Source organism: Xiphophorus maculatus, chromosome 19 (genome assembly GCF_002775205.1).
Source record: "Xiphophorus maculatus strain JP 163 A chromosome 19, X_maculatus-5.0-male, whole genome shotgun sequence".
NCBI lineage: Eukaryota > Metazoa > Chordata > Actinopteri > Cyprinodontiformes > Poeciliidae > Xiphophorus > Xiphophorus maculatus.
The window spans coordinates 10,331,911-10,355,805 of record NC_036461.1 but is presented as its reverse complement, the minus strand read 5'-3'; the positions used below and the strand labels follow the sequence as shown (position 1 = coordinate 10,355,805).

Genomic DNA, 23,895 nt, shown 5'->3' with positions numbered 1-23,895 from the left:
TGTTATTGGATGCATGCTATTTTACGATTAGAAAAAAATCCCCCCACAAAAATCAGGAAAAAAATCTCAAAACATATTATTAGGATTGCCAATTTCTAAACTTATTTTACCAAGAATCAGCTTGTGGCAGAAAGGCATAATTTGCACGCAAACATAATTGCAGTTGAAAGCTGAGAGACCCCACAACCACAGAACTGTGTGGTTCACACAGAGGCAGCCCACTGCAGCTGCATTAGTGTATTGTTCCTGCTATGATTACATAACATTCTAGAGGTTCAAGAAATGTTAGTAATATGTCTCGCATTTTCTCTATGCTATATTGTACACGTGAAAGATCTCCATTCTTTAAAAGCTGTTTTGCAGCCTGCATCTTTAAAGTGCTTGAATTAGGGTGGTGGTTACTGGAGTTCAACCAGCTATTTCCAAGTAAGGGTTTGGGATGAGAGAAACTGCGTGCTTAGCTGCATGTACCTGAATGCCTCCTCTGCTCTCTGTCTCATGATCTGGCAGGGCCCAGCTGTCTTACATAAGACTATGAGATCATCATCCAACAAATATTTAATACTGTGTTTGTTGTAATAAGTCACTATGTGTGTCTTCACACTCCTGTAAACTTCACAGCTTTCTCTGAATATGAAGTGTGACCTAGCGATGATGCAGAAAACTGTCCTGTTTCTATCATATCTGACATATTGCCAATCAATTTGAAGAAGATCTGAGATAATTTTTTTTTTCTCAATTATACTGTGTGAAAGCTATGTCACTACATAAGCAGTGTCTCCTTAGCAGGACTGAAAATCACAGTTATGTGTGTTGCAGGAGGGAAAGAAGCCAAGTCCACTAATGCTGGCAGGCTGTGTAAACCGTGTCTCCGGAACCTCACTTAGCCCCAGCATTTCCATAAGCGCTTTTTATCCCCACTTTGTTATTCCTTGTGATCCAGACTGCCGCTCCAGTTCAAATTGTCTTCCTGTACTTCTTCTCCTTACCCTTCAAAAAGACCAATTCTTCATGCAGCCTAATACGTGTTGTGTAGTCTTCTAACGACTGCTCTGTGCCTGTCTGAGAATTGCTGATTCTAGTGTTTGTCACTGCAAGCCATCTGTGGGTAGTTATTATGCATGTGGAATTGTCCTGACCCTGATAAAAATGTTTTTCTTAATTTCGGTTCCAGAAACATGTTTAGTGTACTATTATTCTTCCAGTAAGTTAAATTGTTGGAGGGACAATAAACCCAAATTATCAGCATATTTTGATATTAAAATGTTAAATGGACACATTAAAACAACAATGAAAGTATTTTCTAAATATTGGCTGTAAAGTTAGTGTGTAATTCTCTAGGAGCATTTTTACTAGTTGTCTTATTCCTAAGTTTCTAATACTTTTGTTTAGGAGAAAACTGTAAAACTCCACATTCAAAGATAGGATATGCTGTTTTTTTATGTTACCTCAGCATGTGGGTTCATCCAGCCTGCTTTCTGGTGTAAAACATTTTATTGTTCACTGAAAGCCTTCCAGAGTAACTGTTTTTTTTTTTTCTGCAAGGATAAATCATAGTCCAAATACATTTTGCATCAAGTCCTCTTTGTAGGGCTCTGGCTGTGTTGCCTCTGCTGTTGTGATTTGAGTTCTTTGTGTGTTTATTTTGAGTTTCTGTGTCTTTGAGTCGCTGTGCTGTCCTGTTTACCCATCGATTGTTCCCAGGTGTGTCTCATTCCCTGATTACCTCCTGTGTATTTAATATCACCTGTGTCTCTGTGTCTTCGTTGGGTCCTCGTCTCATTTGGCGTCTAGTGTCTGTCGTTCTGTGTGCCCAGTCTGTCGTCTCGTCTTTTGTGTAACCGGTTGCTGCCGGCGTCGAGCCCTGGCTTCCGCTGGCCGTGCTGCCCGGTGTTCTGGACTATGTTGGACTGAGTTTCTCTGGACATTCTGGATTAAAGTAATTTATTTATCTCATCCTGGGTCTACTGCTTGCTGACTCGCCACATCCATCACCACGCTTCATGACATCTACAGTGTGTTATTAGGATACTTTGGTCAGGAAGTGTTGACTTTTTGTCACTTGGGTCAAAAATGAGAAATCTATCGCATATAAATAAGAATAATTGTTTTACTGGGCGCAATTTGTGTGTACTTGTGACCACACAAGTACTTGTGTACTTGGACTAACTATGCAGATATCATTTTTGCATTTCATTTTGTTTTGGCTCTTAATATTGATCTGTAGTCATAGCGTTGCACCAGTTTTTAGTTATTTCATTGTAAGATCTTATTTAATTTTATGTGTTTTTTTTTCTCCTTTACTCGAAATCCCTCAATATAAAAAGCAGCTTTCTAACAATTTCCATATAATAAATATGACTGAAGAGCTTATATAAATATATTTTAAGTTGCTTTTGTACATCAGGTTCTTGTAACATTTAATTATTAATCCAGGATGTTTTGCTTCATTGAAACATAAACATGATGTGCCACAGAAACATACTTTTTTTAGTTGCTTATCATATTTAGAAATATTAGATAAGATGCCATTAAGGTAAGACAAATGTACAAAAATAGCTACCAGAAAATAGCTACTCCCCTAAACTTGCTTGTATTAACAGTCAGTGCAATAATTCAAACTTTTGGACAACTGGAACTGTGGAAAAGAAATGGTGGGCAGAATCTCAGGGGAAAACAAACAAACAAACATTGCGAATGTTTTTCACCATTATTTTTAGGGAGCTGCTGAAAAGAGTGACATCTTGGGGTCACTGACAACCACTATCTACATGACAATTAGCTACTTGGATGTTAGTGAGCTAAAAAAAAAAGTTCATAATTTGGCAAGAGCCTTTTTCCATTATGTTGCTATGTACAGTAAAAGCTTACGGCAAACTGCCAGTTGGACTTTTAATAGTTTTCATTCAACAACGGCTTCCTTATTTTCACTGTTCTGTAAGAAATGTATTCATTTGGTGCAAAACTAATAGTAAGCCTGTCCACAAATACTCCCACCTGAGATGTGAATCTTTGCAGCTCCTCCAGAGTTATCAAGAGTCTTTCAACCTGCTTTTCCAGCCAAGGCTCTAATCACCCAACCCGTCAGTTTTAATGGACTCCCATGTCTTGGTAGATTAGTTGTGCTATGCTCTTAGCATTTTGTATGATGGATTCAATTGTTCAAAATTTTAAATTGTTTTTTGCCTGCCTTAACACTAATTTAAACTCTTCCACAACTAAATCCCTGGCCTGTTTCCTATATTCAGTGATCTTCATAATGCTGTTTATTGTTTAATTTGTTTTTTTTTTCAGTAATGTTCTCTGAAAACCTCTGAGGCCTTCCCAGAACAGCTGTATTTATACAGAGATTTGCTTACACAGCTGAATTCTCTTTACCAATTAAGTGATTCATGAAGACAATTTTTTTTAACTGAACACGTTATTTCCTGTCCATTTTTACATGAAAACTCTTATTAAATGCATTTAAGTTTATGCGTTATATTTAGCAGAACTGAACTTAACAGCTGGTAACTTAGTTACTTTCTTTGTTACTTTGAAGAAAAAAATAGCTACTGAACAAAAGCAGGGAGAATGTGCTTAGTTTGAGTTTTTTCCAACATTATTTCCCCCTAACCGTATTTGCTCTTTACAACAGGCTAAATTTGTCAAAGTCTTTTCTGTTTAAACATCTTTTAACAAGCACTTATCTGCATGTCTTCCATTTATCCTCCAGCGCTTCATTCCTACCCATCCATGAGATATCACCAAGTCAAGCCTTTCCAATGTTCTCGTGTTACTTGAAAAAATACACACAGCAATAATCTGTTTTATTTTCCTTTTCAAAGCAAATCAGATACGTCTGCCTCTGTGAGACACTTCCATGTGCTTCTCTTGAGCAGCGTTTCAGTCTCAGTTGCACAATAATGGTTGGTGCCAGTGGTTTGTAGCAGAGACTGCTGTCTCTGACATTGCAGTTGATTGATGGCCCATTGTAGATGCTGGACCTCTGGAAATCTCAGACACCTAATCTGATTACGAACTAGCACTGATTCATCAGGAGATTAACAAGACTTCTGACTTTTTGTGGTTATTTGCTTTCGAGGTTTGGCAAATTCAGGAAGAATTTCTTGGTGTGTTTTAGTGAAATGTTGCCAAAATCAATTGACCTTCATCAAAAGCAAAAAAAAAAAAAAAAAAAAAAAAATATATATATATATATATATATATAAATAAATAAATAATAACTGTTAAGGCATTTTAAAAAATATAAGCTGTAAAAATGGGATTAGTTGACCTCATATACTATAGCTGCATGAAGTCCAGCAAAAACTTCTCATGTTCTTTTCTTCATTAACAGCTATTGAAAAGTGTTTTGGCTGACTGGGTTGTGCAATTTCCACATAAAATAGGACTGCGCACTTCGGACCGTAGCGTGAACTCCCCTCTATTAACAAAAAACAGTCATTTGTTCACCCCGACCAGTGCAGATCACCTCCTCCTGCACTCCCTGAAAATAATTGTTATATGGAAAACAAACGGTGTACACAAATGGAACTCCTGTTGTATTTTGTATCAAAGGTCCTTTCCTTGCCACTTTTCCAAAAAACACGATGCGCACAAGGGTCGAAGAGCCAGCTATCCCACCCTATAAAAGGGAATTGGGCAAATGTTTACCAAAATGCATTGCTTCACATGTCTCTTTAATTGTTGCATGACACAACAGAGAACAGTCACTAATTGTTAGTTGTTGTTTTCTATGGTCTGTTAAAAAAAATTGTGCCTTTGGCAGGGTGTGTAATGTAAAGGTGACACAAACTGAATTCTAAATGGAACATCATTATATGTTCTGCTCAGTGTTTATACTGATGAAATAATTCTGTGCGGAGATTCCAAATAATGGAAAAGCTTTCCAAACCTGAAGCAAAACCATTGAATAAAACACAGGCTCTTATTCTAGTAAAGCAATTCAGGAATGAGCTGAGGGTTGGTTTAGAAAACAGCTAGGAAAGTTGTAGTAAAAGCATTGAAGCTTTTGTAAACAGAGAATCAATGCCCAGCTGTGATTGGATTTGTGTTGTAACAGTGTTACTAAGTTGTTTCTGAGCTACTTTTAATTGCAGCTTAATTACTTTTTATGTAATTTCAACCACTTTGTCATGCTGCCACAAACTTGGAGGTATTTTAGAAGGATTTGATGGGCCATAATTTTGAAGTTGAAGTAAAATGACAAAGGGTTTTCCAAAGATTTTTAAAAATAAGATTCATTGTATTACATTGCATTACATTTGCATCCATTCCTTTACTTTGATATCACTAAAATGGATTGTTCTGGACTTCAGAAGTTACCTAATTAGTACACAGAGTTAATCTCAAATAATTTAAGATGATTACAGTAATGTGAAGACCTAAAGGTTTGGTAGAGAATATTGATAAACCCTGACCCCCAAAAATAGCATAATAAAAACCAAGGAAAACCTCTGAACATCTTTAAGAGCATTGTTTAATCATCATCAAAAATAGAAGGGTTTTTGCACAGCTACAAACCCATCAGGACATGGCCGTCTGCCTAACCTATCACTGCATATTATAAACCACTACAACATGGTGTTTGCAGCATCATGCCAGGAAGATGCTTTTTTCATGACAGTCGAGGAGTAGATGGATGGAGCAAAATGCAATGGGATCCTGAAAGAAAATTTGTAAGCCTTCACTGAGAGCTACAGTGGAAAGGTTAGGATGGCCCAGTCAAAGATCAAATTTCTGTTCAATCAAAAATTCGTGGAAAAACTGCGAAAGTTGCTGTTCACAGAAACTCTACTGAGTTTGAGTTATTTGGCACAGAATAGATTCAAGTGGGCTGAAAACAAATACAATTCAGATTTTTATTAGTAAAAAATATATGGAAAAAAAAATCATACTTCCTAATCCTTCCACTGAACAATTATTCCTTTTTAAATAAAATCCAAAGTGTAGGGATTCATTTCCAAGGCACTGTTGGATAAAGTTCTGGTATTATTGAGTTTTATTGGAATTTTGTCTGACTCAACCAGTGCTTAGACATGACCCTACAGAGGCACGTACGTGCAAAATGTGAATATTCTCAGAGCCAAAAAATTGTTGAACAGACACTTTTTTGTTTTCCTTTCAGTAGTAAAACTCCTCAGGTCAAGCAGTGTGGGTGAGTTGGGGGTATAAGGGAGTCTTTTAGTTGCAGACATTTCATGGAGTTTTTGGGAAGCATTTCTGGAAACGGGGGAGGTCAGGAAGCTCAATCCATCCTCAGGGGTCTGTGCGTCAGAGCCAGTAAAAGTACTAAATGTCTTCACTCTGCTCAGTTCTAAGCCAAATAAATGTTAAGGCTACCTAGAGCATTGCTCCTGTGAGAATACAACACAGATATACCCAAACCACTCATAGAAGGAATGGTCCCATAGGAAATGGAGTAGGAGGATTTACACTTTATAACACTTTAACTAATATTTATTAGCCATACTTGTAGAACAGCATCAGGTTTTCTTAATAAAGGAACAAATAAACAAATAAATTGAGGTTATCCAGCGTAATGGTGGCTTATGTGAATGCCAGATTATGAATCTTTAAGCTGCTATGATGTTTGTAGTGGATGGCTATTTAAACAGAATGTATTTATTATTTACGCAGGAAATAAATGTAGGATGTGGTACACCACCAGTGATATTCTAGTGTGAAACATAGCTTTGCATGTTCCATGCACATGTAAAACCTTCCCAGATTGGGTGACTAATACAAAGTAAACTGACGTGAAAATAAAAAATATAAAATGTTTCAGCAGTTTAAGTGACCAATATTTTATAAATATTTTGTACCATTTTACTTTTACATAGGACAGTAACTTTGACCAGAAATGCTCAGCTTATGTTACACACGGGAATATTATTTCCCACTTCCATACCTCATGTGAATCATAAATAGCTTTCCTAGAAAAGAAAACTCTCCAATACAAATGGGATGATGGTTTAAAGGCTCATAAAGTAACTTTTACATAAACTGCTACCATTGTTTATATATTAGAGTTGTTTTAAAATGGTGAAACTCCATTTTGTTCTTGGCCCCTCTCAGTCCATTGGCTTCAGCCTCTGGAACCAACTAACCTTAATTTATATTGAATGAATATAGCAAGAAAGTTATCTATAGCAGTGATTATATTAACTGCTTATAATCTTTTAACCAAACCACACTTCAAAAACCCTGAGCATCTCTTTAGAATCCTGTTTTATGTATCCGAAACTGTAAATCCAGATGATTTATGTCTAAATAAAAAAAAAAAGCTATTCAGGCCAGAAAGATTGGCTTTCATTCAGTTTTTAATCTTTATTTAGCAGAAAATAAGGTTCACTTCCTGACCAGTCAGAACAGATGATGTTTATTAAAGAAGCTCAAATTAAGAGTTTTGAAATAATATTTTAAATACATATGTATTTGTGAGCTTTAATAAACACAATAGTCACTGTGTTAGTAAAAGGGTTTATTAGAATTTTCACTGAAGTTTACCAAATTTTGTTAAAATAAATAAATAAATAAATAAAGAAATTTGCAGATTTGTTGATTTTTACTTAACTCTTTACATACTTTAGTTCAGACTGTTTCTATAGAAAAAAGGTAGATACATGTTCTACAAGAAGAGAGAATGTATTCTTTCTCAGAGGGATTGCAAGAACAAAACTGAAATATTTCTACTTTTGCAACTCTGGTTTGCTGAAGAGGAAGGGACATGTGGAGACTTCCAACAAGTTCTGCACTCCAGTTCTTATGAAGTATGAAATGTTCTGGCCAATAAAAACTTTAGTCTTGTTCTTCCTACCTTTCATAAAAGAATAAAGAATAATGTCCTTTGTTCTTGCGGTATTCTTCAAAGGCCCATGACATTAAAAAAAACAACAAAAAAAAAACGATTTACATTGTTAGATTTATTAAAAAAAAAGAAAGTACCATAACTGAGTACACAAGGGTCATTTGTTTAAAAGCAATTACAAAAACATAGGCCAAAATATTAATTTAGTCGCTGCTGCTGACAAAAGATGATAATAAACAATGAATCATGTTTATCACAGCACATTTAGATTTTCTCACTCTTTTTTAGGGTTTTTATTACAAATATTTATTAGCTCTGTTGACCAGTTATTTGTTCAATACTATAATAACATTATTAAAAAGGACGAGATGAAGTATGCACTAACTAGAGGCTTTTTCACAAGCTACATGAATTAAATTAGGAAAACACGAGTTTTTAGAAATTTTCTACAACTTACATTTAACTCCAGAGTTGAGTATTGAATTGTTTAATTTGTTTACACATAATCTAAATTAGCTGTCACTAAACTAGCAGTTTTAACTGTTTAATTTCAGAAGGTTAGTTAAAGCGAAGTTTGTAAAACGTTATCCTAAAAACAAAGTTTACATATTTTTTTAAAAGAATTTTTACTTGTTTTTTTTTTAGTAATTCTCTAAGTTTGGCAGTGATTTTGTAATCGGAAGGCTTCAGTGTTGAAACCTGCCCTTGAGTGAAAAATCCTCATTTGGGCATCTTTCGAAGCTACATTGATGAAGCAAAATTGCAAAAAACAAAAGATCTCAACCTTTGCAACCTGATCCCCGATACATCTCCTCTTCCCTGCTGAAAAGATTAGAAAGACTGAAGCCACGGCATGACATCAACCAAACTTCCACCCCCACCATCTGCCCAAACTAATCTATGTGATGCAACAAGGATCTAAACTCCACGTCATCATGTCCGTGACGTTTTCTAAAGCACTGGGCACAAATCACATCAGCAGCAGCTATAGTCAACTCAGGTTGAAATACTTGTCCTGACTGCTGAGTTTGAGGAAAATTTCTCAGCCACATTTTGATGCTCAAAAGCTTTTTTGGTATGACTATCGGAAGATGGGAATGCACTGATTGTGGTTTGATCTATTTTCCTGTGTATCCTCCACTGTTTGCTGTAATTAGTTAAAGTCAGACTCTTCCCCCCTGATACAGCCTGAAAGGACACAAAGTTTGGCCTCTCTGCAGACTCTGTGCTGTGCTGTATCAGGGCCTCTCGGATCACATAGGCTCCGTTCAGGACCACGATATTGCTGCAGCCCAGGCGGATCTTATACACATCCCTGTATTTCTTAGCAAGCTAGGTGAAGGCGATATGAGGCATCTGGCCCAGCTGCAGGGCGTTACCGACCACTGGCCAGGCAAAAGGTCCCAGCAGTCTCCTCTTCATTTTAAGGTTCCTGACCTAGAGACAGGCTTCCAGACAGAGAAGAAAAAACAACTGAGGCGATGAGAGCATGCTGGACATGTCCGCTGCAAAGCCTGATGATGCCACTGCTCTTTAAATCAAACTCTGCATTATGCTTAGTGAAGTAAAAATATACTCTTTAGCTGATTGAAATATACAGTATTTATTCATTAATATATCAAATTAGAATGCTACAAAAAAAGCTCTCCAAGCAGTGCTCAAAGTTCTCCCACCGTTTCTCCTCAGAAACTGGTAAAGAAGAACCAGTTTCTTAAAAAGACTGCAGTATTGCAGCTTTTGTCTTCACCTCATTATAGAAACACATATTCAACACATAACACCTCACTTATATGTGTCAGTTTGATGGGAATGGTTAGGGACTCTTTCTCTATCTGCCCACTCCTATTTTGACCTTTTGCCTGCCAACCTTAGTCCCTCTAGCAGTGTTTGTTAAGCGTGGGAAAAGGAAGGCAGAGCAGGGAGCTAAATTACTCATTGTGTCACAAAATAGCAAATGTAGAGCTCCAGAGACTATGAAAGTTAATATAACATGTGCTATATGAAAAATATGTATTACAGAATCACTAGTGATAACTTTATCCTTAGTACCAAGTACAAATAAGATTTATATAAAATGTATTATACACAATGAAAAGGGAGCTTTTTATTTTCAAGGAAAAAGCAATGAACTGCACTGCAATATTCCAACACAATTTAATAATGATTCATGTTGTTTTTATTAAATATTCCCTACACAATAAATATACTGAAGTTTGTAATTATGTGACAAAATGTGAAAACATTTGGTGTTAAATTTGTTATGCAATTTATTTGTTTTTAACAATTGATTTTGATATCTAAACTCTAAGAAAAAAAGATCATTTGTTTGCTCTTTTAACTGCATAAATGAAGTGTTCCTGCAGAAAAAATGTCCCATCTCAGACTCATTTCTACTGCTTTCATTTAAATTCAGCAGAATTCAGAAAATATTTGTGACTGATCAATATGCTTGTGTGACATAAAAATGTTTTTAATTAATCAAATAATCCACTAATCTCATTAATCTGGAACTATTAACAGGCTTTATTTTTATTTTTTTGGGTGGTTTTATGTTGCAGTCAGAGAAGCACCCTTTCTTTTGCCAAGTTTCGTACTGAGATGCTTTCTTCCATCCTTCCATTTAAGGTCAAATAAGTCAGGCACACCAACAATTTACAATTCACTTGATTTATTTTAAATACAGCTTATTTTTTCCAATATATAAAGGCTCAGTAGGCCTCAAAAGTCAGAGCAGTACCAGATTGGAAGCTTCATCATGTGAGGCCGACCGGTGTTAATTTTTTACCTTGACACAGGCAGAAAGTGTCCGTCGGGCATTACGACATCAGTTCTTGAACACAGAGGCTTAAAGGGAGCCTGACATTCGTGTAGCTTTGAAAAACTGTACCATAAACAAACATGGTTTTAAGAATGCCTCACGAGTGAGAGACATGTCTTGCACATGTGTTTTGTTGTACTGGGGAAAAAAGGGGGGCTTGGCATAGTTGTAGCTGCAGTGCTTGTACAGTGAAAGTGAAGCTTTGATGCAGACAGTCTGTTATTGCTTGCGGTCCCCAGTGATGTCTCATCCATCTCCTCGTAAAAGCTGTGGATCCTTCCAGATGAAAGATTCCTTTCTCATGTCTGATTTCTCAGACAAGCTCATTGCCCTTTTATGTTTTGCTTTTATGCTTTAAATACAGTAGATAGTGATTACATTTACACAATTTTTGCATTAAATATGAATTATGTGGCAAAGTTACAATACATTTTTGCATACAACAGTTGAGAACAGTGGGCCTTCAAGTGTCATAAGATTCACAAGTATTTAATATACATCTGTAGTTTAAATGTCACTTCTGCACACATATTAATGCTCCATAGATAACAAATAAGCACATATTTCTAAGATAAATCTTGTTAAGTGTAGAGCATTCAGAGAAGCAGATATTTCATTTATCTTAACAGTTCATGAATTTGTTTCATTTGCTGCAGACATCTTTGAAATTACTGTTTTAGTTAGGCACTAACAGCAAATCTAATACATGAATTAAATATTCTTGTTATATATCAAAACAATTTTGTGCAAGTATAATTATACTCACTAATGAATGTCACTGGTGAAAAAATGTGTTTAACAGTCACGGCGTCAGGACATTGTGTTTATGCTGGAGAAACCACACCAAGCAACTTTCCCCTGAGCTTCGCTCTCACATTAAAGTGAAGGGGCTTCAGCGTGAGGCCGTAGGCGCAGTCCAGAGTAGGAGACGTGGATGAATCGCTCTCAAAGGTGAGCTGATGCAGCAGGACCGCTGCAAACAGAAACACCTGCACTTTGGCAATCTGAGAGCCGATGCAGCGTCTCTTACCTGTTGAGAAAATCATCACGCTACTGGTTCTGTCTCTGTCGAGGGCTCCATTCTCGTCTATGAAACGCTTGGGATCAAACACATGGGGGTCCTTCCATTTCTGGGGGTCATGGTTGACAGACCACTGATTGATGAAGACAACCGTGTCCTTGGGAATGTGGAGGCTTTCGATGGTGACATCTGCCGTAGTCGAGTGTGGGATTGTGAAGGGGACAAAGCTGGTGAAGCGCATAGTCTCATAGATGAAGGCGTCCAGGAGAGCCAGATTGCTTCTGTCCTCGACTGACGGCAGCCGGTCTTGGCCTACCACTTTGTCAATGAGCTGCTGCAGTTTAGCTTGGTAGTCTGGGTATTTGACCAGCAAGAGAAGAATCCATTGCATGACTGTCGACATAGTATCTTGACCTGCTCCAATCAGATCAGTGACAGTTGCTTCAACAAACTCCCTTTCCAACTTGCTCTCCTCTCCGTGCTCAATCGCTTTAATGAAGGCATCACTCATGTCCCTGGTCACCTCAGGATTAAAGGACTCTCTGTGCTGTATGACTTTATCTTTAACATAAGAAAAAAACTCACTGTTGATGACTTTAAAGGTTTCATAGACATTTCTGACTGGATTAGGGAAGGACTGTAGCCAGGGCATGACATCTACCAAGCTACCTGCCCCAACTGTCTCCCCAAACTTGTCTACTCTCTGCAACAAGGTTCTGAACTCTTGGTCATCATGTCCATACCTCTTTCCAAAGCAAAGAGCACACATAATGTTAGCAGCAGCTACTGTAAACTCATAAGCTGGATAAAAATACTGTCCATTAGTACTCTGACGTAGGAATGTCTGCACCAGTTCTGTGGCCTCTGCCAGCACATGCTGCTCAAAGGCTTTTTTGGTCTGACTGTTTGCAGAAGAAAACGCTCTGAGAGTCGACTGGGCAACTTTCCTGTGTGCTTTCCACTGTTTGCTGTAATTAGTGAACGTCAAGCTCCTGCCTCCAGAGATCATCTGGAAAGAAACAAAGTTTGGTCTGCCTGCGAACTCTGTGCTGTGTTGAATCAGTGCCTGATGTATCGCCTGGTCTCCGTTGAGGACCACCACGTCGCTGCAGCCCAGTCTTATCTGGTACACATTGCCGTACTTCTTGGCAAGCTTGGCCAGAGTGATGTGAGGCATCTGACCCAGCTGCATGGCGTTGCCCACCACAGGCCAGGCGAAGGGTCCTGGCAGTCTTCTCTTGAGCCTGAGGTTTCTGACCCACAGGCAGGCTTCCAGGAAGAAGAGGAAAACGAAAGAGGCAACCAGGGCAGGGTGGACCTGTCCGCTCCATTCCTTGATGATGCTGCTGCTCTTCACACCAAACTCACTGTCAATTGCCATTGTTTCAAGGTATCAGCTGTCTCTTTTCCTTTTAACAAAGTATTTTTATAATGTTTGTTTGTGAAGAAAAAACACCCTATGGATCCATATCAAGTATGAAACTGCTAATCAAAGTCCAGTAAAACAAACATCACAGTTTTTTTTTTTTTTTTTTGCTAATCAGATAGTCTATCATAAAGATTTAAGGCTTAAGTGCCTGTTTTGCTGCTCTCCAGCTTCTTAAATGCTGTACAGTAAGTGGGCAGGGCTCGGGATAACTTTCACACTCCTCCCATTGTGGTAGCAGTGTAGACACCGCTGCAGCGCATTATCTCTCTGCTGTTGGTCGCTCAGAGAGGCGCGCAGTACGGAGCGTCGGGGGACTCTGTGAGCGAGGAGCGTGACCGACCGCCGTCAGCGCTACACAGAGAGGGAGAAAAAACTCTCAGGGGCCGGTGGCAGACTGAGATGCAGTCCTGTCGGATGAATTTATCCACGTAAACTGAGGATTAGCAGAATTTGAACATTTAAAATCCGTATAAAATGATTGATTTCCTGGTTACAGAAGACGCAGCGGGCGTCCTTTACCACAAAATAAATACATTTCGATCTATTTGGAAAAGGTTTGAGTCACTCACAAGAGATTTTAGTAAGATTTTTTATGCTTTTTTTCAAAAATTAATACACTTTGAATGGATTGTAATTTAAGTTACTTGAAATATGAAGATGTCAAGATTTTTCAGTCTGATATATTTAGACAGAAAATTCCCATTCAGCTTTGTGTTGCAGTATATAATGGTTGTAGTAATTATTATTATTATTTGTAAGACCAGCCGAGGTAGAATGAGGCAAAACTATATAATTTTTTTTTATTATTTCAAATTATATACTTATTTTACATTCCCATCAGAAAATGTTTTGGGTTTAAGGAAAGTAATTCAAACTTGCCAGAGGTGCTCAATGGGCCTCAATTCTCTTTGTTTTTCTATTTCTCTATTTTTATGGGTCAGAGGCTAAAATGTTTGGGATCCACTGCAATAAATTATCGAAATGCTTTGTGTTCTAGGGGGCCTTTAGTGGTTCCCAGTTATAATGGCCTTGGCCAGATCAAGGTTCATTGATATGCCTTTATTGATATATTAGCATCCCTATGAATGCATACACTAAAGCATTTTGTATGTTTATATTTTCCCCCAACATAATTCACCTATTAAAATTTTAGAATTTTTTTCTTCATAATAATCCCTGCACTGTTATGGACTAACAACCTGTCCAGCATTTCTTGAAACAGTCACCAGCCTTGGATGAATGAGGTGGGATGGATGGATGGATGGATGGATGGATGGATGGATGGATGGATAATATTCTCTTCCAGGGAACTTTCAGAAATATGAATTTACATCTCTTTTTCCATTTCCCTCTTCTTCTTCCACTCAATACCCTTATTCAATTTTCCTAAAAAAAAAAAAAAATCCAGACTATGTTGACTGAACGTTTATGTAACAAATACTTCAGAGCAGACAAACCATCAATTATTGATACTTGTATGTTGTTTTTGCCAACAAATAAACTGTGGTTCTGCAGGAAGCTCAGCATTACCTCACTGCTCAAAACAAACTTTAGGTTCCCCATTTCCAACTCTGATGAGAAAAAAAAATCTTGCTTCACTTCAACTGTTTTTGTCATACACAAATGCATAGTTCAGATTTTTGTCAGTATATATTTTTATTGTTCATCCTAACTTAAGATCTATAAAAATCCCATCAATTCAATGACACTTTCTTTATCCTGCAGCGAATGACAAAAGTAGTTCTTGTTTTCCCACCAACTGTAAGGTTTATTTTTTCAAGGAGGTAATGACCCTAATTTAAGGCAGTGAGACATTTCCGAAGTTGAAAGTTAGAATTCAGATGGGACAAAAAACTCTTGATATGTGGGAAACTTTTGTAGTAGCAGATATTAGATCTTATCAAAGTGATGTGAAACAACTTTTGATCTTAGAATGAAAGCAAAAAAGAGAGAGAAAAATTAGGGAAACCCACTGTTAAAAAAAATGAAACTTATCCAAACTCATATGTTTACATTTAGTTGCATTGATTACTGCAACAGTGTCCTCACAGGTCTGCCTAACAAAAATCAATGCTTCAGCTGCAGCTGAACAGTGACTTGCATAAATTAACTGTGAATCTGTGAATGTTCCTTTACAACTCTTGCAACATATTCTCAGGTGGCTATAGGTATGGATTTTACCTGGGCCATTCTATCATACAAATATGTTGTAATCTAAGCCATTCTATTGTAACTCGCGCTTATGTTTAGTCTAATTGTTTTGTTAGACAGTGAACTTTAATCCAGTCTATTTCTTTTTGTATCCATTAACAGATTCTTTTAAAGGACTTCCTTGTAGTTAACTCCATCCACCTTGTGGTCTGACCAATTCTGAAAGGAATCAATGTCCTCCTAAAGGAAAGATTTCTAGTGAAAATATCTTTGTACACTTAAAATTAGACAAATAAAATTTTTTTCAGCAAGAGTCTAATTTGCACACAAGTGGATCTTTTTTTTTTTACTAATTAAATATATTCTGAACACATTTAGTTGCATTTGACTTTATATCAGAGTGAACAATTTTCATTATTTTATTAGACAAAGAAAAACATGCATTTGTTTCTACTTTGTGTTGGAATGTCACATACAATTATGATGAAATGCATTAATGTTGGCGGTTGTAGCATGACTAATATGACAAAGACAATGGGTTTGGAATAATAGCATGAGACGATATGTGTGCATACTATCCCACCACGTCAGTATTTATGCAGCACATTTATTTCATATTTACCATCTATGGCATACATTTTTTTATATATCATCAATCAATCAAGTTTATTTGCATAGTTTATTTGTACACCACATTTCAGCAACAAGGCAGCTCAAAGTGCTTTACATAATAAAAACAAAAAATACAAAGTTATAAAAAACATCATACAATCACCCACCAGTAACAAACATTACATTTTGATGAGTGCCATTATTAGGTCAAATAAACTGTAAAAAAAGCCCCCCAAAAATATAAGGTTTAAAATAATAAAGGCACAACTAAATTGCATGTTGTGTGCTTTTCTTTCTTAACAATAGCTCCAAATCAGCCCTTCACAGATGTTGAGGCTTTTCAAAGCTCTGCCCCAGAGCTGTTTGTCTTGAGCAATGCGATGTGGCAGAGAAGCAAAGCTCCTAGAATGATTTCTTGGTTAACCAGACACATAGTAATGTCTCTGAATGCACTGCTACACTATGTATCACTGTTCATTTCTGCCTTGTTTCTGTAGCGAGTATCACCCCCACCTCCACAAGCCTCACCACCAAATCCTCATCATGCACATGTGGCTACTTGCATCCCTGTCATGCTAATTCGAGCCAGGTTTGTGGGAAAGGAAGGGGGTACTTGGGTGGCAAGGTGGAAGTCTGTGTGTGTATGTGCATATGGGATTGATGTTGGGAGTGTCGTGTGTGCAGTTTGCGTGTGGTTGCCGTGTTTGCCTGTAATTACCCCCCCATAACCTGGCTGTGAAAGGTTAGCCCTGACCCTGTGTTGACTCTGACTGAGCGGGAGGGTAGGGAGGTGAAGGGGCTTGTAGGGGAGGTGGGGGGATGAGAGATGAGGCCCTTATGTCATGTGCTGGCGGGTGGGCGAGCTCACTGTGTGGAGACAGGACCAATGGCAGACCAGCCTGCCCCGTCTCTGGAGCTAATCATTGTTTACTAGTCTCATTTCCACTTCTCAGTGAGCTACTGTCACGCACAGCACCAAGAGGGAGGCAGAAAGGGGGAGTGGGGGGTAAAGTTTGGAGTTTATGGACATAAAGTAAGGCAGTGGGAAGAGGAAAGCCAGGGGTCGAAAAGGCAATTGGGAAACGACTGGAACTTAGAAAGAGAAGCAAAGTGGATGTTTTAGAATATAGAAAGCAAAGGTGATCTGAACCTGAAAAATTTCAGCAGCGAAGAACAATTTAGATATACCAGTTAACACACCAACAAAAACATCCCCTCAGCTATCTCCATCCCAAGCTGCCAGGGGGGTAACCACCGGACATAGCTAGTTAGAGACAGCAATGTTTCAGAGACAGCATTTTCTCGCGCCAGACCACAGGATGAGGAAATAGAGATACTTGAAAACTGTCACTGTCTGAGTTGCTTGTTGTTCGCGTGTAAACAGTTTGAGAAAAAACAACAACAAAGTCAGAATTAATTTCTGTACTGACATGCCAACGGAAGTCCCTGTGAGACATGCGGTTTGAGTGCCTCAGTAGGAGCACACAGTACAGAGAAGAATAAAATAATTCGGCCGAATGCCTCAGACATATTACCTAAGTTGGGGTTGATTATTTCTTTACTCTTTCTTGTTTTTGTTTCTTTTATGTTGTTCATTATGGCGTGCCTTACAGGGCACTAAAAATCATGTTCAAAACGTACTTCATACCACATGAAGTATGTGCTGGATGGCACATACAGTAAGTTTTATATATAATATATGTATTGGGATTTATCATGCTATATTGATGGATCAGGAGAAAATAAGTTGCTTTTTGCTGTCTTTTTTTACGTTTTCAAAGACTTAATGATAGCCTGGACTGAAAGTACAATTTTCTATTGCATTCATGCAGCTTTTAATTAGGTAGTCGTTGTAGATGTCAGTGGTTTTCTAAATATACTGCTTTAGAAAGATATAAGTATTTTAATTACTTGACAATAGAGCAATGCAAAAGATGTGTTGGTGAATGAATGTGAATAATTACATCAATGGAGGAACAAGAAACTATTAAAGGGGTGAGATGTACTTTCCATGGACATATTAATGTATTAATGTTACCTTCAGTTGTTATATATAACAAAAATTTTAAATTTGACTTTGTATTTAATGCTTCTGTCTCTTTAAATAGCTCCTACTCTTTGCGACACTTTACGTTCAGTGTGTCATGACAGTGTTTCTCCATTATGCCATTTACAACCATTGTTAGGAGTATTTGACTGGTTTACTTTTAACTTCTTGACATTAGTTACAATTTTAAAAATGTCCACTGTTTTATATCGTTCAACGTGTCCAACATGTCCAAATATGACTTGTATGGGCAATATTTGGATACTGGTTTTCTGGAACATGTTTTAAAGTGCTTAGCCTTAACAGAAGACTTTCTAAGGTAATGGTTTTTATTGGATCTTATTTTGAATAGTTTTAAACACTTGACTAGTGGCTGATTAAAAATGTATTGAAATTCCTTCCCTGCTGCCACATTAATTTAATTTCAGCAGTAGTAATTGTCTAAATATGCCTTAGTCAGAATAAGTAATCAGCAGAAAGGTGTTATGAGACTTAAAATAAGTATAGTTTTAATTGGCAGTGCTCTTTAAGTACTTATTTTAGGTGTTTTGTTTTGCATCATAACTCATAAAGTAAATTCTGTAAATTATTAAAAATGTTTAATTTGGAAATTGTATATAATCATTTTCTTCTTTGAAAGCACTCTATGCTAATTGGACTATTTCTCCGTTCTTTAAGGCTAACCAACAGATCATTACTGTATACTGGCTCCAGAACAAGAGCACTGTAAATTGTACAGCAAAAGGATTTTATTTATAATCCATTAGACTCCGTGTGCAAGAGGGGGAGCAGTGTGGTGATGAGCTTGCGTGCCATGCCGGCATAGCGTGCACGGAGGTTGGTCACTGAACTCTGGCTTCCCTGTTGAGCAGGGACAAGGGGTGGGAGGAGGAGGTGTGAGGCTGCAGGGAGTGATTAAAATGAGACGAGGGGGAACGCACAAGTCCAAATAACTTCCATATGAGCCAGGATTTGTGAGCTTAGCAATGACAGGCTAAAGACATGGTTAAAGACATGGTTCGTTGCACATTTCCCACCTCCTTATAAGAACTGCTTTAGCATATTTATCAGCCTGCCTCAAGTAAACCCAAGTTTACTACAACATGGTTAACGGTCCTCATTTGGACATTTTCCTGTTGTTCATTTCATGTAACTGAAGACCAAAACCCAGAGTAGTTTTTCTAGACAGTATATATATATATATATATATATATATATATATATATATATATATATATATATATATATATATATATATATATATATATATTAGTAAAACAAAAATAAATTCAGCAAATTAGATTGTATAAATCAAATTTACCCCAACATTAATTGGACAATACACATATACACATAGTTAACAATCCTCACTGGTTACGTTGGAATTGTTTCAAAACAACTATCAGTAGCTACTATCCGACTTGAAAATAGATTTTGACTTGATTCATTTGATGGAAATTGGTGCGACTTTGTTTCAAATAATAAATCCTATCAGATGGAAAGGTTTCCTGATAACAGCTAATGATTGTTTTCTGAACTTTCTTTAGTATTGCAGAAAATACGGCAAAATGTCAACCCAATAGTTTATTTTTATTTGACAAACAGCAGATACACACAGCTGTTTCTGTAGCTTTGCTACAATATTTATGACGTGCAAAGATCAACTTATTGGTTAGTTCAAGATTTTTATGTTTTAAAATTATGAATTTATATGTTCTCTGTTATCGGCACATGAAGAAGATAAAGAGCATTTATCAGTGTTGAATCGAAGCCTTAGCAGAGTAATTCAAATATGGTAAAAGTAATGAACAGAACAGTTTGGAGTGAAGCTGAATGTGAACAACTCGATGAGTAGAACAGGAGTTGTCTAATAAATTGCATATTTTGCATGGTATCTATTAAAAGAACGTGTTTAGAACTGACAAAGTAAGTTTTCATTCTGAGTCTATTTGAGATGTAGTGGTTACTTTTTACATATTGTTCCAATTATTTAAATGAGTAGGATTTAGCAAAGACATGCACTAATTTGTCTAGGATTATGTGCCCCACTCTGATTAATTTAGTTTTTTTCTTTTTCAAATCTTATGTAACACCCACAGCCTGAACAGTTACATTTAAACTATATTATTATTATCATCCAAGACAGCAACCAGCTCACAGAATACATGTAGTATGGACATTTCTCATTGTGTGAATTTGCAGCACTCTTCTGTGTTTGAGACTTTGCTTGGGCTGCCTATTGTAGTTTGAGAATCCTGAAAATGAGGCTAAGTGACATATTGTTCCATCATTTGTGCAGATGAGATCAAGCTGGGACCTGTAAGACTTGGAAACTTTTCAGAAAAGAGAGAAATATTAATGTATGCCCATCTTGTTTGCTACCATATACGGTGAAGTGAAAGTAGAACAGGATATACAAGAATGATGAAGATATTTACAAATGAATTGAATGTCTGAGCATGCAAAGCTTTGAGTTAATTATGTGATTGTGGGTGGCCCTGAGACCACTCACACAATTTGTACACCACAGCTCTGTGTATCTGGGGTTGTAAATGGCTGAAGTAATTACTGTCAAGCAGAAACTTCAGCATGAGCTGTGAATTCACTTGACTTCCTTAAAATTGTGACTGCTGGCATTCCTTTTCTGTCGGGACTTCTTTCACAGAAACGTTCTGTTGACATCAAGGCCTCGTCTTTGTGCTTTTGGAATGTGTTTTTCATTAACATTAACAAATGCCTCAAAGCTTTAAAATGCTTCTGTATTCAGATTAAAGGACCCCTCATTCTTTTCATTTGTTTTCACTAATTATTTTATAAATTGCATGTGAAGAAAATTCAAAAAAGAATAACACCAGTTTTTCAGAAAACATTGAATAATGAGCCAGTAATCAAAAGTCAGTTGAAATTGTAACATTGACATTTTTCTTTTTTGTGATCTTTTCAACGACACGTTGAAGAAAGAAAACTATTCTTTAAATAAAATAAAATAAATCCCCTATGTCTTGCCAAAATTCATTAAAAAGTAACATAGCAAACATGTTACTATGTTAGAGAATCAGATATGGTAATATGAGGCCAGTACACACAAAACGTCATGTTTTGCCTGAGCACACTGAGTCCTTGGTGAAACATGGTGGTGACAGTATCATGCTGTGGGTATGCTTTTTAAGAAGGAGTGGAAGAGGAGGAAGGTAGATTCAGCTAAAAAAAAAGGGCCAATCCTTCAGTAAACCTTTTAGAGTCTGCATTCAGTCTCCCTGATCAGCTTGAGCTTTTGTCTGAATTTTATGTGGTTGAAATTTACAACCAGTGTAGAATCTTTCTTCCAGTTTGTGTTGGAATATCACCTTAGGACACAGGTGTCAAACTCCAGTCCTCCAGTCAAGGGCCGGTGTCATGCAGTTTTTAGATGTGCCACAGGTACAAAACACTGGAATGAAATGGCTTAATTACCTCCTCCTTGTGTAGATCAGTTCTCTAGAACTGTTCTACACAAGTTGAATGCTAATGACCTAATTATTCCATTCAGGTGTGGTGCAGCAGAGGCACATCTAAAAGTTGCAGGACACCGGCCCTTGAGGACTGGAGTTTGACACCCCTGCCTTAGGAAAATGAATGTACAGTAATTTTATCTTCTCACAAGATGTTATTTATTTGTAGTCTAATTATTTTTGTCTTAGCCTGGCTCACCTTGGAGCTGGCTGGAGATGGACTTTGTGGTTTTGACTGATTGTATTATTCTGCTAATGAATAATACAAAGACCCACATTGTACCCTGAAGGAGACAGATCACAATAGCGTCCTCACTCTTGCAGATGTTCACCTATTAGTTTCATGAAACAGTTCTGTGTGATTCCCGCATGTTGACTACATATACTTCTAAACCCAATCTTGCTCTTTTCAAACAAATGAATCCACATTGCTTTCACTACTCTGCCCTGTTTTGGTGCCTCTCTTGCAGGCATTTGGAAATCAGTCTAGAGGTAATGTTGACATCATTGTTACAACCTTGAAGTCTCCACTCAGATATTTTTTGCCACTTTGTTTAACTCATGAGGAGAAATAAGGACTGACATCTGAATATTAATATTGGACAGAATAAGTGCAAGTCTGAGCCAGAGAAGAGAACTGTTCACTCATTAAAAGCTAATCATGTAACATCATTTCTTACAAATTATCTTTTAGTTTCCAGACTTTATTTCACTTTGGCATATGTGCAGGGCCCAGCTGTTCTGGGTTTAGCCTCATCCTCTCTGTCAGGCTGAACAAATGTGGAAATAACCAAAAACAATCCATCTGTTTGACAAGTCCAACATTCTCGTGTATACTGGATCTTTAGTTGCAAAGTAAGCAGACATAAGGATGCTTTAAGGCTGTCAATCACAGAAATAACGAGCTCTGTCCGTCTGACTGAGTGGCTTATCATCATGCTTCTCCTTCAGTGTACGGTGGGCCAACAAGGCATGTCACGTTAGGAAAATGAATGTGCTGTAATTTTAATCTTGGCACTGCTTGAATGCTGCTCTCAGAGGGTTTTGTCTATATAAGGTACGTTCCTTGGCGTCCTATAGTTATTTTGGGAACAAGTTAAACACAAAGTTGTAAGCCAAGCAGCAAGAAGGAATGTCTACACTGACATTATGTCCTTATTGAGTATCTATCATTTATTTTCGTCTTTTAATCCCAGATCACAAAAATACTGTGAATCTCTTGATCTAACATAGCTTTCAATGGGGTAAATGTCATATTCTTGCACTTGATTAATTAGGTAAAGATTATGAAATGAATACTGAAGGTTGTAGCCCATCTGTAAATGTCTGTAAGTTGCATAAGAGAATAAAAAGTGGGGGATGTAAGCAAAAGGTTCCAGAGTGAACAGAGCAAGTTTATACACACAAAAAAACATTAACTTTACACTACAGGTTAGGTGAATAAAACTTTAAGATATTTTTATTTAACATGGCAAATCTAATATAATTATTACTAACATGTGCTTTAAAGAATATATGATCCATGCAGAATACATATATGCAATAGATCTTTAAGCATTTAGATTTTAAACTAGAGAAAATTAAAAAAGACTGTCCAAGGTTCTTATAAACAGTAAAGTAGCCCTTTAGTTTTAGCACCAAATCAGGAGCAGCTAACTGGAAACTAACTTCATTTAATAGCCTATGTAGCTTAATTGTTTTCTGCCAAAGCCTAAGCCAGTGGTTCCCAAAGTGTGGAGCGCGCCCTGTAGGGGGGGCGCAGTGCCATTGCAAGTGGGGGGAGGGGGGGGGGGGTCGCAGGAAGTGGTATGGATGAATGAAAAAAAAAAAAACAGTTACAGAAAAGTGTTTCACTGTAAAGATGGTTTGTAGTGTGTTTGGTTGCAACCTGAAGTGTGAAATAAACTTCAGTGGAGTTTGAAAAAAAAAAATATGTGTATAGGTTTATGTCTGGTTGAACAATGTGAACAGTTGATTTTTATTTTTTATTTTTTGGGGGGGATTTTATTGTAATCCATAGGGGAGCCCAGAAAATCTTTGGGAACCGCTGACCTAAGCTATGCTAAGCATATGATGGTGTCCAGTTCATACTAAACTAAAAATAGAGAACTAGAAAATCAATAGAAAAGTAATTTGGGGCGCCGCAAAATGGCACCCTGGTTGTTGAGCCATGTTGCAGATGTCAGGAACCTCCACAGTTTTTGTGTGCACATTTCCGTGTCATTAAGAAATTTAGTTAATTTTTGCATCATCTGATTTAGCTGGCTGAAACAGATCAATCCAACAGCAAAAATGTCAAGAGTAGGGTGGACATGAGCTTTTATATCTATCAACTGGAAATTCATTTAAATTAATTAAATTTTTATTGTTGTATTTATGCTTACATAAGACTTTTGTATTTTATTTATTTGTGGATTTATTTGCCTCTATAATACTTTACACCAAAAATCATCAGAAGCTCTTAGGTTTTTAGGCAGCATGAGCTGAAGATTTGGTTTCACCTTACAGAGAGC

At 37.1% G+C, this 23,895-nt stretch overlaps 2 pseudogenes; both read right to left on the bottom strand.

Moving 5' to 3' along the window:
• Window positions 1–8,644: 8,644 nt before the first annotated feature.
• Window positions 8,645–9,235, bottom strand: LOC102233513 (annotated as a pseudogene).
• A 1,229-nt stretch (window positions 9,236–10,464) lies between these two features.
• Window positions 10,465–13,209, bottom strand: LOC102227350 (annotated as a pseudogene).
• Window positions 13,210–23,895: the final 10,686 nt, after the last annotated feature.